Raw genomic sequence first — 11,118 nt, 5'->3', positions numbered from 1 at the left:
TACTTCAATAAAAAAGAGTATTAGGATAAAATAACATATATCCTTTATTTTGGAGAAGGGCATAGCAACCCACTCCAGTATTCTTGCCTGGAGAATCCCATGGACAGAGGAGAGTGGTGGGCTACAGTTCATAGAGTATCAAAGAGCAGCACACGGCTGAAGTGACTTAGCATGCACACATCCTTTATTTTAACAAAATAATTCAATTTCCTGGGTGATCTCTTACTCAAATCTAATATTAAGTTAACATTAAACCACATCATTGAACAAAACGTAAATTAATACATATTTTATCTTTTAGTTTCAGGAAGAAAATAATAACAAATATTTAAGTTAGAAACCTCAAAACAACTTTGTCGCTTGCCACTCCCCCCTCCCCCACCTCTCTGATCCATGCTGCACTCTGCAGGGAGAGTTATCTTTCTAAAATAAAAGTATGTTAATTTCAGGGCCTGTCTCAAAAGCCTGCAATGAATATCACTCTTACCTAAAAATAATGCTCCAATGCCTTAACATGGCATTCAAACCCATCTAGATTTGGCTGTAATTTAGCTTTCTAGTCTTATTTCTTGCCAATTCTCACTTCTTTTTATTTCCCTCATCACCCAAGAAGCTTTCATTCCGCTCATAGCAGACCATTCAAGGCTCCTCAAACATGTGTGCTATTGTTAGGCCTTTACCTAAATGATTCTTGTCATTTTACCATCCATTTCAACGCATCCTTCTGGGCCCAACCTAAATAATACCCTTCTCCCATTCTTTTCTCAACAATAGAAGCCTTTAAAACATCCAATAGGTATTTTTGGTCACTTACATAGATACTTGTAGTATATACTAGTTTCTGGGCTCAAATTTTATCCAATTTTTATAACATAGAATTATGCCCGTAATTGGGAACCAAGAAATGTTTGACTTGAATGAATTGATCATAGGGGGTGTGTTTTGGGCGCTAATTTGCCTGAGGAAGCTGAGGTTATTGTCTACACTGGCCACTCTTTGCATTTGGTGTATTTTGAAGGTGTTTAGGAGTAAGTGGTATGAAAAAAAATGTCTTGAATAGGTCATTTCCGTCAGTAACTATGAGATCTGATTCCTTTACCATCAGGTTTATATCAGTTCAACAGCATTTCCCCTGGTCCCTCAACCCCAACTATCCCACCTTTAGGCTAAAGATGCTTAAAAAGCAAAAAAGAACTTTTCCCACTTTTGTTTTCCCAGAAAAGCCACTTCCTTTCAGTAACTCCAGTCATACAGTAATTATTATATTGGTACAAGGATTTTGGACTCAGTGCCATACAATTTTCATTATAATTTGCAAAAACCTGGCAATTTAGCAATGTCTTTACTCTTGGTGGAACAGCACATAACCCATGATACAAACATTTGGCCTAAATAAAGCCCACTTGGGTATACTGTACTTAAGAATTTGTAAACAGAGAAATTTTAGCTTTTCAGATCCTTTATGAAGAAGCAGCCGCCACATTCCTTCAGGCTCCTACTCTCTTGTTTCTCTCTTAAAGACTCCCTAGGCCCTAAAAATGGAACAGCAGAGATTGCTTTCCTGACTCAAAATTTAAGGAGGACCTTGTAGCTGCTGAGGTACCAGTTAGACTTAAGCCTGGTTAAAGGACCCACTCCTAGGAGGCAGTCTACAGACAAAGGTTGTTAGTCTTGAGAATGACCTTGAGACAAGAATCAACAGCTCCATAATCTGCAGGCACCCAGCAGAAACAAATGTAAGAGCAGACTGGTGGGTAGGAAGTGTGGTTACCTTTGGGATATAAGAGGTTGTAGCCCTTTTAAAAGGAACAAACCCTACCCTACCAGGAAACAGTTTCTGGGTAGGAATCAGGGGCCCATTTTTGCTCAGAATTTCCAATTTTCTAAGAGAAGCTGAAAATCTAGATTTGGGGCCAGGGGATCTCCCTATTGGGAAACTGCTGCTAAGTCACTTCAGTCGTGTCCGACTCTTTGCGACCCCATGAATCGCAGCACGCCAGGCCTCCCTGTCCATCACCAACTCCCGGAGTTCACTCAGATTCACATCCATTGAGTCAGTGATGCCATCCAGCCATCTCATTCTCTGTCATCCCCTTCTCCTGCCTCCAGTCCCTCCAGCATCAAAGTCTTTTCCAGTGAGTGAACTCTTCTCATGAGGTGGCCAAAGTACTGGAGTTTCAGCTTTAGCATCACTCCTTCCAAAGAAATCCCAGGGCTGATCTCCTTCAGAATGGACTGGTTGGATCTCCTTGCAGTCCAAGGGACCCTCAAGAGTCTTCTCCAACACCACAGTTCAAAAGCATCAATTCTTCGGCGCTCAGCCTTCTTCACAGTCCAACTCTCACATCTGTACATGACTACTGGAAAAACCATAGCCATGACTAGATGGACCTTAGTCGGTAAAGTAATGTCTCTGCTTTTGAATATGTTATCTAGGTTGGTCATAACTTTTCTTCCAAGGAGTAAGCGTCTTTTAATTTCATGGCTGCAGTCACCATCTGCAGTGATTTTGGAGCCTCCAAAAATAAAATCTGACACTGTTTCTACTGTTTCCCCATCTATTTCCCATGAAGTGATGGGACCGGATGCCATGATCTTTGTTTTCTGAATGTTGAGCTTACGGCAGCCCACTAGGCTCCCCCGTGCCTGGGATTCTCCAGGCAAGAACCCTGGAGTGGGTTGCCATTACCAACTTTTATTTTCATACATCATGTAGAGAAGTCAGTCTGCAGACTGGATGTGGCCTGAGGCTACCAATTTGTAATCCTGGTCTTAGGGACCATTTAGTCCACCTCCTTTATTTTATAGATGGATATAAGTGAAAGTGAAGTTGCTCAGTTGTGTCTGACTCTTTGTGACCCCCGTAGCCCATCAAGCTCCTCTCTCCATGGGATTCTCCAGGCAAGAGTGCTGGAGTGGGTTGCCATTTCCTTCTCCAGGGGATCTTCCCGACCCAGGGATCGAACCCAGGTCTCCCACATTGCAGGCAGATGCTTTAATCTCTGAGCCAAGCAGGTGAAATTGATTTTACACAGTTGCTGCTGCTAAGTCTCTTCAGCCATGTTCGACTCTGTGCGACCCCATAGACGGCAGCCCACCAGGCTCCCCCGTCCCTGGGATTCTCCAGGCAAGAACACTGGAGTGGGTTGCCATTTCCTCCTCCAATGCATAAAGTGAAAAGTGAAAGTGAAGTCGCTCAGTCGTGTCCGACTCTTAGCAACCCCATGGACTGCAGCCTACCAGGCTCCTCTGTCCAAGGGATTTTCTAGGCAAGAGTACTGGAGTGGGGTGCCATTGCCTTCTCCGTTTACACAGTTACTTGGAGTCAAAAAGAAAACTAGATTCCAAGCCCTCTGATCTCCAGTCCCCTTATCATCATTCACCTTGGATTCAGCATTGGAATCTGAGACTCTGGAATGTAAGGACTGAACTAGCCTAGAGGTCTCTTACCTGGTTCGGAATATAATAGATTCCAGGCTCACTTGAAGTTACTGGATAACAGGATGATGGATACATTTCAGGTCCCTCTACTCTCTCTCAAAGCTCCTGGAACTAGACTAGCACTTCCTTTATATGGGTCATCAGATACACCAGAGAACCTTACCAACTATAGATTTCCAGGTTCTAACCTAGAACCTAGCAGTCCGAGGCTCTGGACACATGCATATTTTTAGTAAGCCCTATCAACGATTCTCAATGATTCTTAAGTTTGGCTGCTCTAGGCTAGGGAGCCAATGCGGGCCATACCAGGAACTCCACATTAATTCCATTCCAAGGCTCTGGGCTTAAACATGGAGCACTGCTACTCTTCTGTTAATTTTCCCCACATTTTAGAAAGTGTTCTCTTCCAGCTTCCTAGATTCATGGGGTTTTTTTTTCACACTTTTAGAGAAAAAAAAAAGGTGAAGGAAAAGCAAACCATGTCATGGTAAAACTTTTGGTCTTTAATAGTACTGCTGGATGCAGGATATTTTTGTTCAGAAATGAACCTGAACAGCTGCAATGAGCTACTTAATTAAATCATGAATGATACATTCCTCATAAATTATACTTACACATTTTATAATTTTAATAGTTCTTATTTTTTTTACTATAATCTGTAAACATTTAAGTAGAAGCTATGAATTAGATTTTGAAATAGATGAGTAATTTTAGACTGTGACATCCATTTTCATAGCATTCTAGTTTATTTTAGGGGACAATTAGTAGCGCTTATAAAAATGTATCTAATTGCTAAGCTAAATCAAACTCTGCAGTACTTGGATGTTTTTACCCTCATCAGTCCTATTTTTTCCCCATAGTGACCAAAACAATAAGAGGATGGAAGCAAAAAATAACATTCTAAAAGCCAAGTGCTTATCATAAACATAATTATCATTTTGAAATCAGCCCAGATTTGCTTAGGCCAATAACTTCATTTCTAGATCTAGTAAATCCCTTGTCAAATTGACCCTGATTATATAGACAAGGCTAAAGTACTTACTGATCAAATGTAACTTGAACCTCTTTATATCAACTTCGAACGATTGGTTACATTGTATGGGAACTTCACTTGTTTTCAAATGCCTAGATTAAAACTCAGATTTCATCAGTAATGATGATGATGATGGTGATGGTGATCCTCTGCTGCTAACTCATCATCTATCGATACAATAAACACTTTGATTTGTTCAGGTACAAACTGTCAACTGTTAAGGCATATGGCCTAGGCAAGGTTTAAATAATGCCCTTTTTTTCCCTCCTTTCTTTTGGAACATGGGGTATCCTTGAATAACTTTTATTAGCTGAGTTAGCTTGATCCTAAGAGGAAGAAATCCATTCAGCTTCTTACACAATGCCTAGAATTTAACAACAATGAAAATCTCAAGAATAGCAAAAAATTTCTATTATTTATTACTGTAGTAATAAATAACCTACTGCACCACTGGCAGAGAACTTTGGAAGAATCTCTGAAGGACCAATCAGGCCGAAGGCATTTCAATCTTGCACAAATATTCCCTGAGTTGATTCTACATTCCTGAAGGGTTTGCTACTGAAATTCTGTATTTATCTAGTTTTAAAATCCCACTTATTTTCAGGATGACTGCAATGGGGCGGGATCGCCAGGATCCTTGGGTTAACATGAATTGTTAGTAAAAGCAAATGGAGGGGACATGGACTTCCAAAAAGAGCAGCTGCTTGCCAGCCTCACCCCTTCGTGCCATGTGGCAGAGTTTCCCATGTACTAGATCTTCTGGCTTTTCAAGAAAGAGTGAAGTCAGGATTTTTATGTGATATCCCAACTTTTAAATATAGGAAACTAATTTAAGGCCTTCCCAGGTGGTGCTTGTGTTAAAGAACCCACCTGCCAATGCAGAGACATGGATTCAATCCCTAGGTTGGGAAGACGCCCTGCAGGAGGGCATGGCAACCCACTCCAGTGTTCTTCACCTGGAGAATCCCATGGACAGAGGAACCTGGCAGGCTAGAGTTCTTGGGGTTGCAAAGAGCTGGACATGACTAAAGTGATTTAGCAAGCACGTAACTCATTTAGAACAATTTAAAATACTACCCAGATTAAATAAAAACACTTCTGTAGGACACTTCCGGCGGATACAATGCCAGTTTGCAAACTCTATATTGTGAGAACCATGGCTCTGTGCATCTATAGTTTTAGTGCATCAGGTTAGAACTTTCCCCCTGGATAGCCTTTATGTCACAGCAGTACATATATGTGCCAATCACTGTTCTAGATGTTGAAGCTGCAGCAGTGAACAAAGCAAAGTGTGCTGACATTCGAGCAAACATTCGTATTCATAAAGTCCACAAAGGATGAGACAAGAAAGCATGAGGAACTGGGGAACGGAAATAATCTCAATGAAATTGAGAGCTAGATGATTTTAATAGAGACTTCAGCATGTCATATAGAGCTTAATAAAATTAAAAATTTTTTAAAGCAGACTTTTTTGTTGTTGTTGTTCAGTTGCTCAGTCATGTGCAACACGTTGCAACTCCATGGACTGCAGCACATCAGGCTTCCCTGTAGTTCACCATCTCCCGGAGCTTGCTCAAATTCATATCCATTGAGTCAGTGATGCTATCTAACCATCTCATCCTCTGCCACCCTCTTCTCCTTTTGCCTTCAATTTTTCCCAGCACCAGGTCTTTTCCAGTGAGTTGGCTCTTCACATCAGGTGGCCAAAAGCAGACTACTTCATGGAAAATGTAGCCGTTTAAAAAACCACCTATCAAAATAAAGTGTTTCTTGATATAATAGATATTTGTTGAGTTCCTACTTTGTGGCAAGTACCTTTCTACACAAGAAGAATACAATGATGAATAAGAAAAGCATGATTTTCGCCCTCTACACTCAAGTTCAGAAAGTGGAAAATAAATCAGAAAAAAGGAAAATAAATAATAATAATAATAATGTGCATGCTCAGTCACATCCGACTCTTTGCGATGCCGTGGACTGTAGCCCACCAGGCTCCCCTGTCCATGGGATTCTCCAGGAAAGGATACTGGAGTGGGTAGACATTTCTTACTCCAGGGGATCTTCCCAACCCAGAAATTGAACCAGGCAGACTCTTTAACACTATGCCACCATGATAAATGCTATAAAAAGACTAAAATAGAGACTAATGACCAGAATGAGAAATCTAGTTTAAATAGGATAGTCTGGAAAGTTCTGCCTGAAGAAGTCACATTTAAGGTGAAGTCTAAGGAATGAGAAAGGAGAGCCAATTGTAAGAGAAGAATAGGATGGAGGGAAGATTTTTTTAAATAAATGAAATAGCATGTTCAAAGGCCCTGAGGCCTGAAAGATCTTACTTAAGGAATTGAAGTCTAGTAGGGCTAGAGAATAGTAGATTGAGCCTCCAGGGACAGTCAGTGCCATGGATCCACAGAAAGGATTTCAGATTTACCTAAAGTGCAAAGGAAATGACTAAAGACTTTCAGTCTTTTCATATCAGAAAAGTTGTTTTTTGTTTGTTGTTTAGTTGCTCAGCTGTGTCCGACACTTGGTGATGCCAGGGACTGTAGCCTGCCAGACTCCTCTGTCCATGGGATGCCCCAGGTAGGAATACTGGAGTGGGTTGCCATTTCCTTCTCCAGGGGATCTTCCCGACTTACAGATTGAACCTACATCTCCCCTGTAACAGACAGATTCTTTACCGCTAAGGCACTAGGGATGACATAATTTGATTTATACTTTTTGAAAATCACCTTGGCCATTGTGTGTGGAAAAAACACACAGGAGTCAAGCAAGCATTGACACAGAGAGATAAATTAGGAGGTCATTGTAAGCAGTAGTCTCAGTTGCAGGTAATGGTTGACTGCCCTAAGAGAGAGGCATTACAGACAGAAAGAAGGGCATTATTTCAGATACATTTTGATTGGGGGGGTTTCCCCTCAAGTCATATGACTCTCTCTGCTTGTCTATTCTCATTTTTTCTGGGAAATAAAAATCACAAGATTTAAAGTCAACTTTGCTTTCTGATATGAAAAGTCAGTATAGGAAATGGACAGTCCACTCCAGCCTAGTAATAATAATTCTGTGAGCTGAATTTCACTGAGTTTAAGTCCACAAAGATAAAACTCAGGGGCATGGTTCTGCCGGCTGAGTATCTCCCTTAATGTCAAAAACTTGGGTCACTAGGAGTTCTTCAGATTCTGAGAGATACAGACAGCATGATCGTTCTTCTTATCAAAATATGTGCCCATTTGTTTTGTTGCTTACTTACTTTAAAAAAAAAAGCTGACACCATAGTTGCAGGGGAAGCCTCACTGTGAGTCTTAACTAAATAAAACTAATGAGGAATTAGTCTTGAAGAAAAATTCAATGAGTCTAACAAACTGACTTGGTGACTTGGGTTTCCTGTGGCTAATTTTTTTGCTCTGTGTGATAGGAATGCAGTGAAGCCAGCCTGGGCCCAATGGGGCAGTGTTCCCAACAAGCTGGGCTTGAAAATGAAGCATATTTGAAAAGAAAAAATCAAGGTAAATATCTGTGATACAGAGAGAGGAATAAGGAGAGAGAGTGGAAGACAGGGTAAGAACTCTCAGCCCAGAACCTCTGCAAGGAGACAGTCTCCTGAAGCCCCCTCTCTGCCTCCTAATTCAATAACGTGGTCCTAGCTTTACTCTGATCAGTCACATCTTCTGTAACCCATTCCGGTGTGGGTTTGGACTGGGGAGAAAGAAAATTGGAGAACATCAATACAAGAGAAAGTAGCATAGGTATTATTGTTCAGTCTCTCAGTCGTGTCCCACACTTTATGACCCCATGGACTGCAGCACACCAGGCTTCCCTGTCCTTCACCACCTGTTGGAGCTTAATCAAAATATCCGTTGATTTGGTGATGCCATCCAACCAATCTCATTCTCTGTCATTCTCCTCCTGCCCTCAATCTTTCCCAGCATCAGGGTCTTTTCCAGTGAGTTGTCTGTTCACATCAGGTGGCCAAAGTATTGGAGCAGAGGTATTAGGGTTGGAGTATTTGAAGTTCCTCAAGTTTTAACATTCCAAGTGGAAAAGGAACTAAGAAAAAGGCATAAAATTCGTAAAAGGTTTAGTCTATCTTACCAACCCTTATTTTACCTTGAAGGGAGGCCCAGGATCCTCAAAGAACACCAATCCCTTTAGCTGATCCCTGGAGTCATTTTTCTTAAGCTCCTTTTCCTCCATCCAATCCCAGCTCAAACTAAAGTTAGCATCACCCTCTTTGACAACCTGGTTACAGTTGTAAAAGATTAAATGCTTAATCCAGGGAATCAGTGCTAGTGGAGAGCTAATCTACTAACATGAAACAGAGTTTGTAGCCAACTTCAAGAATTCAGTCAGGATATCTAAAGATTTTAAACTTCTTGGGAAAACTGCAAGGTCTAAATCAAGGGCTTCTTCCCTTAAAGTTGCCTTTGTGGATATATTGTAGCCTAAGAATGGTTATGACAACCATACATGGCTCCTATGGGCTTCCAGGTGGCACTAGTGGTAAAGAACCCACCTGCCAATGCAGGAGACATAAGAGACACGGGTTTGATCCCTGGGTTGGGAAGATCCCCTGGAGAAGGGCATGGCAACCAACTCCAGTGTTCTTGCCTGGAGAGTTCCATGGACAGAGGAGCCTGGTAGGGTACAGCCCATAGGGTTGAAAAGAGTTGGTCATGACTGAAGCAACTTAGCACCCAGTTCCTATATGTGTCAGGCAGTGTCCTAGGAGCTGTACTTCTGTGATGTCATTTAATTCCCACAGTGACCCTGCAAGGTCATCCAGCTAGTTTGTGAGTGGCCTGGAGTCTCACTAAGGCAGCCTGGCTCCAAATATTGGCTCTTATTTTTTTTTAATTTTTATTTGTTTGTGTATTTGTTTTTGGCTGAGTTAGGTCTTTGTTGCTTCAAGGGCTTTTCTATAGTGTGGCAAGCAGGGGCTACTCTCTAGTTGCAATACACAGACTTCTCATTGTGGTGGCTTTGCTTGTTGCAGAACATAGGCTCTAGGGCACATGGCTCAGTAGTTGCCGCTCTCAGGCTCAGTAGTTGTGACATATGGACTTAGTTGCTCTGCATAATGAGGGATCTTCCCAGATTAGGGACTGAACATTGTCTCCTGCAATGGCAGGTGGATTCTTTACCTCTGAGCCACCAGGAAAGCCCCAGGGGTGTGCTATTAATACTCCTCTTCTCACCCTCTAGCCCCAATCCTGACCCTAGCTTTAGTGATATGCCTTTTTAAAAAATACTTATTTATTTATTTATTTGGCTGTGCCAGGTCTTAATTGTGGCATGTAGTATCTACTTCCCTGACCTGGGATCCAACAAAAGTCCCCTACATTGGGAGCGCAGTCTTAACCACTGGACCACCAGGGAAGTCCCTAATGATATATGTCTTTAAGTCATGTTGTGTATCGGAGAAGGCAATGGCACCCCACTCCAGTACTCTTGCCTGGAAAATCCCATGGATGGAGGAACCTGGTGGGCTGCAGTCCATGGGGTCGCTAAGAGTCGGACATGACTGAGCGACTTCACTTTCACTTTTCACTTTCATGCATTGGAGAAGGAAATGGCAACCCACTCCAGTATTCTTGCCTGGAGAATCCCAGGGGCGGGGGAGCCTGGTGGGCTGCCATCTATGGGGTCGCACAGAGTCAGACACGACTGAAGCAACTTAGCAGCAGCAGCATGTTGGGTATTCCTGTAGGATTCTTCCCTCTCCTTTCTAGCTCACATTTGGGTTTGGGTTGAAAGAATAAAGTAGGAAAGGAGGTATGAGAATATTGTTAACCACAAAACCTAACACATATGGGATTCACCAGATGTTAGGCACAGTGCTGAGAATTCTGTATTGACTATCTGTTTAATCTTTACAACAATCCTAAGATAAATACTATCACCCTCTAAATTAGAAATGAGGAAACAGAGACACAGAGAGGTACAGTGATGTCCCTAAGTCACACAACAGGAAGAAGTGGAAAAGAGGTTTGAAGTCAGGCTTGCCTGCTTGAAAGCTCAAGCTCAGAGCCTCTGAACCTGTGAGCTGCACAGTCTGTTGGGACTCTTACGGTCTGTTCTCTCTCTGGTCTTCACTCAATAAGACAGAAGGGTTAGCTGCTGTAGCAGATAGCGGGGTGTGCTCCCCAGGTCTCTACTGCAGGACTGGGGCATGCATTCACCCAGCTACTGGAAGCATCGACTGCTGCTGAGTGCTCTCCAGAGATACCCTTGGTGGGAGAGAACCACCTTGGCCAACATCATGCCCCTCCCCAGGCAACTCATGGATAATGACTACTTTCAGGTATATGGAAGAAGCTCAGCCCCTCACCCTAACCTGAGTCAACTCTGGGTTGCTTTTCCAAGTCCAGTTCTAACTATTGCTTCTTGACTTGCGTACAGATCTCTCAGGAGACAGGTCAGGTGATCTGGTATTCCCATCTCTTGAAGAATTTTCCACAGTTTGTTATGATCCACACAAAGGCTTTGGTGTAGTCAATAAAGCAGAAGTAGATGTTTTTCTGGAACTCTCTTGCTTTTTTAATGATCCAATGGATGTTGACAATTTGATTTCTGGTTCCTCTGCCTTTTCTAAAACCAGCTTGCACATCTGGAAGTTCATGGTTCACATACTGTTGAAGCCTGGC

This window comes from Budorcas taxicolor, chromosome 6 (genome assembly GCF_023091745.1).
Source record: "Budorcas taxicolor isolate Tak-1 chromosome 6, Takin1.1, whole genome shotgun sequence".
Lineage (NCBI taxonomy): Eukaryota > Metazoa > Chordata > Mammalia > Artiodactyla > Bovidae > Budorcas > Budorcas taxicolor.
The sequence above is the reverse complement of the archived record's forward strand: the minus strand, read 5'-3'. Positions refer to the sequence as shown.